Source organism: Carassius auratus, chromosome 21 (genome assembly GCF_003368295.1).
Source record: "Carassius auratus strain Wakin chromosome 21, ASM336829v1, whole genome shotgun sequence".
NCBI lineage: Eukaryota > Metazoa > Chordata > Actinopteri > Cypriniformes > Cyprinidae > Carassius > Carassius auratus.
Window position 1 is genome coordinate 12,533,826 of NC_039263.1, and position 7,157 is coordinate 12,540,982.

The window sequence follows — 7,157 nt, forward strand, 5'->3', positions numbered from 1 at the left end:
TTTTTTGATAAGACCATTAAAAAATATATTGATGTCTATAGTCTATTTATAATAATATGTGTATAATATGCTCGTTTTTAAGAGAAAAAAAAATATTATAAGAAAGATTGTGAAAGTGCCCATTTATCAAGCCCATATTGCTTCAGGACAAAACCCAAAAGGGTTTATCCATCATAATAATACAAAATCATGACAAATCTGTTTCTTGCAGCATCTCATAATTTATCATTAGTTCCCAGCTTTTGCAAGCTTATGATCCAATCCATGAGCAGAAGTACTACGGTCTTGCTTTTGAATCCTAGTTCACCAGTTTAAGCTTGTGAAACCGAATATGAACCAAAGCTATCAGAAGCATAAACATTTGTTCTTTTCATGCATATAACGTATTTGCCAGTTTACTTGCGAACTCATGTGCATTGGAAGTCATTTGGAGAACATCCTCTTTGGAATTGTTTGGTCTGTAGACAATTTCACACAGGCTTGATTCTGCTCCAGCAAAGCTATAATCTTGTTGCGATCATGCTATGCTGTCTGTTTCTCTGTGTGACTTGGCTGAGAGAGAGAGAGACAGAGATGGGGAGAATCTGCTGACAGAAGGAAATGGGGGATCAAAGTAGGATTCCATCCTAAACAAAATCCGGCGGGAAATGCGCACACTTTTGATCTTAACAACAGATGCGTAATGCTAACATGACTGAGTGTTTGAGTGTGAAATGAGAAATGTGTTCTTGTGAGAACAGAGTCGTGATACAGTTGACTTGATGTGAACAGACACTTAAATGGGTCCATGAGGAGCATATGCTTAACTTTGGAGGAGCTTTGTACTTACATATGCCAAATCTTAATTCATAATGATATAATCCTAGTAATATTTTATTTATTTATTTATTTTCTATGATTCTATTATTAGTATAAGTGGGTGTTTATTCAAATAGGCAGTTTTGACCTGTGGACTTTTAGAAAATGATATCTTAAAACAAAATTTGACCACAACATGCAACAATGAATATACTACTGTACATACATAACAGTAGAACTGTCATTTTTATTATATTTTTCCCTATTTATTCAGAATTGAATATAAATTCCTACCATAGTCTCAAAATCTTTGATGGAAATTACATTTTTGGACTACTTTCATTGCTTACTTAACATATTACTGAATAACAATATATTTTTTACAGTTTTTGCATAACTTTGCATAACAAATTTACTGTAAAATATTATCCTCGCATGTGATTTTTACCTTGATTTTTTTTCTTTATGCGTCTCATATTTTTTCTCAGCCATTAAAATGGTTTGTTTATTTGTTTATGCCATCACACGAAAAATTTTTTTTAAAAAACTTATTTTACTGTTATTTTATATCATAACAATAATTCACAGTATTAACCAAATGAACAGAATTTTTTAACTTCATCATTAAACTCAATATTATTTTCCTTTTAAATTCTTTTAACAGGTTCCTCTAACCACATCCGACATATTATGCTCTAACAGTTTTATCCCAAGTAAATGTGCACATTTCATAATGTGATTCTTATCTAATACATTATATACACATTTTGCTGTTATTGATGGTCAGTTTGACCCATGCAAAAAAATACACTGTAGGAAATAGACAATAAGATATATCTTAATAGAGTTTTGGCTAAACTGATGAAGAACACTGCAATCCGGAAATCTTTGGAATGAGGAAGTCTTTAGCAGTTCCAGTGGTGCATAAATTACACGTTTCAGCTTCATGAAAGCTTTATGACTTTATGAAAGTTTTCTCAGTCAAAATATTACCAAAGAGACATCTGTGCCCTTTTAAAACTATATAAGCCGATCTGCCACTGGAATATAAAAGCTCAAATTCTACATCTGTGTATCTGCCAACCCACAGACAGGACCAGCTGTTGTCATAAAGCCTGTTTTTTTTTTAAATATATTTTTTATTTTTGCCGTGTTCCACAGCGGGTTGCTTGATGCTCCGTTTTGGAGTTTCTTTCACAAGAATGTCACACTTGCTCCTGATTTGGCAGCCCATTGTAACGTCTTACTGTCTTCTTGTGTTTTACTGTGACTGTCCCTGTCCGTGGTCCTGAATTCGGCACTGTGGAGTAGAGATAGCGCTGTGCTTGGCTGAGCTGCAAGGGTGAATCACTGTGACAATGCACCGTGACTGAAAGCCCACTCAGCTCCGTCCCACATGCCTGTGCAGACAAGACTCTCTCTCCCTGGGTCTCTGCCCAGAGAACTGACTCAAACTAGACAGAATCCAGGAAAGCTTTTCACAAGGCGGACAGCTGCTTGTTGCTTTTGTGCTAGATTCTCTGTCGTGGGGTATAAGAAGAGCGAGGAGCGATGCTGATAGATGAGGTATAAATACACTAAATCTCTTCCTTTCTGTACTATATTAAAATATGCGTAGAGAGCCCTTTTAATGCAAAAGCAATTGTTCTTGCATGTCCTTTTTAGCTCCCTTGAGGTTGACTTTAAACCTCATGTTTGATGTGCTGGTTATCATGAGAGGTAAGTACTGTGAATACTAAATTCAGATTCATGCATTGTATGACAAGAAGCTCCTCTATTTAGCAAATCTGTCTTGTCAGAGGTAAAAATGATTAACTCACATGAATGAAGGTTCAAAAGAAAACCACATCTGACAGAAGTTGATGAGCCAAGTAAAGTGTGCAAAGGATGTGTTCCTTAATTGGTATCATCTTCATATGTCACATGATTCATATGATTTTCCAGTCTTCGGCATTTTTGCATGGTCATAAAAAAGATCTATTCAAGGTTTCAATTTTGTCTGTAAATAATACTTTAATTCAACATAAACACACACACACACACACACACACACACACACACACACATCAAAAGAGTCACATTTAAAAAAAAAAATCATTTTAAAAGTGCATCAACATTGAAAAAAAAAATGGAATTATGATTCTGAAAATTCCGCTATGCAACCACAGGAATAAATAACATTTGAAATATATAAAATTGGACTGGCCATCTGCAGACGTGTGAATGATTATATCGGCCACAATGTTTGTACAATAATTCTCAAAAATCATAAATATTATAATATAATTTAAATTACACTGTTTTGTGATCACTTTACTGTATTCACATATAGTATTCCAACCTAAGATTAAATGGTAATGTGAAATAACAGTTTCAGACTTTCAAGAGCAGACTTTGAGTGAAAATACACCCTTAACCCAATTAAACCAATCTGTTCCTGTACAGCTGGGTAGAGAAAATGCAAAAACAGCGGAAGGCATTTCTCTCCTTAAATTCATTTTCATCATTTTGTCTGATAGACTTTCTCTGAAATCATCCATCTGTTTTCTGTGGAGTGAAAGATGACGAACAGCTCTGTACCTGCTGTACCTGTCTGGGATGCTCAGTTTGCCACATTTTACAAAATCCGACAATGCTTAATATATTCCAAGGGTGCAGGACAGATGAAGGTGAGCTTACAAATCAAACCAATCAAATTAAGCACACTGAGACCTAGTTTGTAAAGAATTACCCTAGCAGTGCATTAACAGGGAACATATTCATAGTATTACCAATATTATTGCATATATTAGCAAGTAACAGATATACAATAGGGTCCAAAAGTCTGAGTTCGTATCATATGAAGATAAAGAACAAGATGCTCTCTGAATCACAAATCATGCTGGAGAACATGATCATTAGGTTTTAAACTTGTGGAGTTCATGTCAGATTAATTGCAGCTGCCATAAAACTAGACATTTTGAAATTGATGATTAATTTTTAATTCAACTTTCACTTAAGTTGTTATGCTTATAATACATTTTGTAATTAAAAAAAGTTTTTTCATTAAAATTAGAAAATGGCAAAGTATTAGTCTTTTTTTCTAGTGGTTTCAAACTTTTGCTACCCACTGTGATATAGATCATAAAGACGGGAAAGTGAAGAAGAAAGAAGGTTAAGAAGAGCTCAATGCTACTTCTGCAGCCCAGCCTACAGGCTCACAGCTGGGAGGCACTTCTGCTCTGCCCTGGGCCTTTCTTGGAGGAGTCAGTGGTGCGTTCACATAGACACACAAACACACACACACACACACACACACACACACACACACACACACACACACACACACACATTCCCTGCACTGAAAGTCAGGAAGAGTATAGAAGAAAAGTGGTTTGAGCTTTAATGCAAAGTATGCTGATAGCAATATTCAGCAAGAGCTAATTAGGCCTCAAAAAATAATAATAATCACAAAAGTCACTAGTTAAAATCTTAGTTTGTAGCTGACCATTCAAAAGGTAAATGAGTAGCTCCACTTTAAACCATGGGAAATATTATTCAGTTATACAGTAGGCCTACTCAAAATAGGGTGAAAAAAGTAAATGCTTTTATCAGTTTGCACAATATTTTAAGCTACTATTGCTAAAAAAATATTTCACGTTGACCTCCTGTTCTTTAAAAATGGTTACAGTGAAACAATGGGAATGAATATGGCCAATTTATAAACATTAAAACGCTTACTGTTTCAATAGTATAAATTGCTGAATTGATGATGGTCACCCTGGTTTGAAAATGTCCATCAATGAACACAACTTTTATGAAGCCTATATAAAGTGAACAGCTAAACATAGTCATTAAACAAACTACACCATGATCACATGACCTCAACCAGCTTTTTATACTGTGAAAAATGAGTTTAATTTTAACTGTAGAATATGGCAAAAATGCTGCAGTAAAAAACTTTTAATTGGTTAATAATAATTTCATGTACTATAAAAACTCTAACCAGACCTTTCATGCAATTTTACAGTAAAATTCTGTGAACTGTACAGTTTTTTAGAAGTAAAATAAAAAACAAAATGTATAATTGAAGGAAAAAATTACAGTCAAAAACTGTAAACTGATATTCCCAGAATTCCCTGCGACACTACCTTTTTGTTGTAAAAAACAAAAATCTTATTAGTTTCTGTTATCAGTTATGTGCATTAGGGTTTTATGTTGCGTCTACTGTTGTTTAATGAATGTTTGTTGCATAATTTAAGTGTTGTGTGTTACCATGATGATGTTTTGTGTTTGCCTTCTGTTTATTAATATTTGCTTCAGCTTGTGGAAAAGCTACTTTGATTCTTTGTGTGGCTTTCACTTTTACCACCTGAACTATTATGGTGGTTGTCAGTATATATTAAAGGGTACTAAACAGATTTAGTTCCTGTACCTGGCCACATGCATGACACTGTATTGGAGCTTGCGTCCAGTAATCTCTGGAAGTATAATTAACTTCAAATCATGCTTGCTAAAGCTGGTTAATTAGAAGCTCTCTGGAATGCAGAGCTATCAGGAATAAAACTGCTGAGGATGAAGAGATTAGAAAGAAGATCACGATTGAAGAAGAGGAAGCATGACAGATGATCTATAGATTTAATGACCTGATTATACAACACATGCTCCAATTAAACTGATTAGGCCACAGAAGGCTTGTTTAATCACTTAATTTTTCTACAGTTTTGAGGAATTTCCAAGATCAAAGTGTGTGGTCTTCCTCTAACATGTAACAGGAGGTTATGGGTTAGATAACATAACCTGTGTGACTGTCATTTTACATGTCAACACTAAGCTAGGATGATGCATATGGCGCTACATTGTGCATCAGACATTTCTTCTTCAGTTTGTGACTGTCAATAATTATTTCCAATAGCTTTTAGAGCTTATTCTAGGATTTATTTTGGCATTGTCATAATTTTTTTTTGTACTGTGTGTGTGCACTCTCTGACAGTAACGTTATCATTATTTTAGAATAAAGATGGGTTGGGATATCAAATTAACCGTCAAAATTCAGAGCCCTCAAACTCTGTTTAAGACAGCAGAAGTGTCATGCCAACTCAAACGTAGTCTCGCATATCAGACCTTCAAACTAATGGCAGAGGATTTGGACTCCATAGAAGCTTTCATTGACAATGACCAAAATAAGAGGTCATCTGATCCACATGTAAAGCAATTCATTTTGTCCTGTGTCATGGTTTGGGGTTGTGAAAATGCAGTGAAAACTCCTGAAGTGTTTCTATTTTGTGTGTCTTATGCATCAGATCTTCAGCCAACAGTCTCTGACTGAAACATAACCCTGAGTTTCTATATTTTACTTTTTACTTGTTTTTTTTTTTTTAGCCAAATTGTAGAATTAGTATTCTTTAGGCTATATTGATTATTGCAGTTATAAAACTAGAAAACTGCTTATAAAAGTGTTTATTTAAAATGCGGTTGCAGAAATTAAATTTTCAGAAATCTAGTCACACTTTTATTTGCTTTAAACTGAAAACATCTCAGGTTAAATATGTAACCATGGTTCCTCGAGGGAATGAGATGCTCCGTCAGAAAACACTTTGGGGAACACCTCCAGCATGACAGCTATGAATCACGTGTGTAATCAGTCCAATGGATGGGTGAGACGTCATAGACGGGTGACGTCAGAGACCAGGAAGCTTAAAACCACGAATGGCGAAGTTGGCATTTAGCCTCAAAGGATGAAGCAAGCGCCGGCAGAGATGCCAGAAGTGTGGCACTGCGATACACAGAATTGTTCTCTCGAGAAACCATGGTTATATACCCAACCTGAGACATCCCTCTTCAGGAACTCGAGCTGTATTGGGGAACCAGAATGCACAGGAGCCTGGAGTGGCTCATAAATCTAGACCGTAAAATCTTACAAAGGTCAAGGGCATGGACTTCCCCGCAGTATCGCTGATGTCCCCCATAGAGACACCTGCTAGGAAGGCCTTAGGGGCCACCACACCTCTAGTGGAGTGAGCCTTGACCCCCAGGCCTCAGCACACCGCGGATGAAGCGTGTAACCAGGGGGTGTCTGCCCACTGACTGGTCACCAAGAGGGGCATTGTAGGCCACAATGGCCGCCATGTAGACCTTCAGGGTGGAGTGGGTCAACCCTGTGGAGAAGTGGGCCTGCAGGAACTCCAGCACTGTACCAATCGGGCAGTTAACTGGGTTGAGCTGGCGGTGTCCGCACCAAGAAGTGAACAGCTTCCACTTCACTTCTTTCCTCGCTGAGGGAACTGGTGAGGAACTTTCCACATGTCCAAGGCACGTAGACAGCACCGCACAACCTTGATCATGTGAAGTGGGTTTCCCCTCCGGAAGAACCCCTTGGT

At 36.6% G+C, this 7,157-nt stretch overlaps 1 long non-coding RNA gene across 1 annotated transcript; it reads left to right on the forward strand.

Annotated features, from left to right (window-relative positions):
• The first annotated feature begins 2,272 nt into the window (after positions 1-2,272).
• Positions 2,273-4,314, forward strand: LOC113039183 (uncharacterized). The gene is made up of 3 exons (XR_003274895.1): positions 2,273-2,364; positions 2,464-2,517; positions 3,919-4,314. It is a non-coding gene; the product is annotated as an uncharacterized LOC113039183 (long non-coding RNA).
• The last annotated feature ends 2,843 nt before the right edge of the window (positions 4,315-7,157 follow it).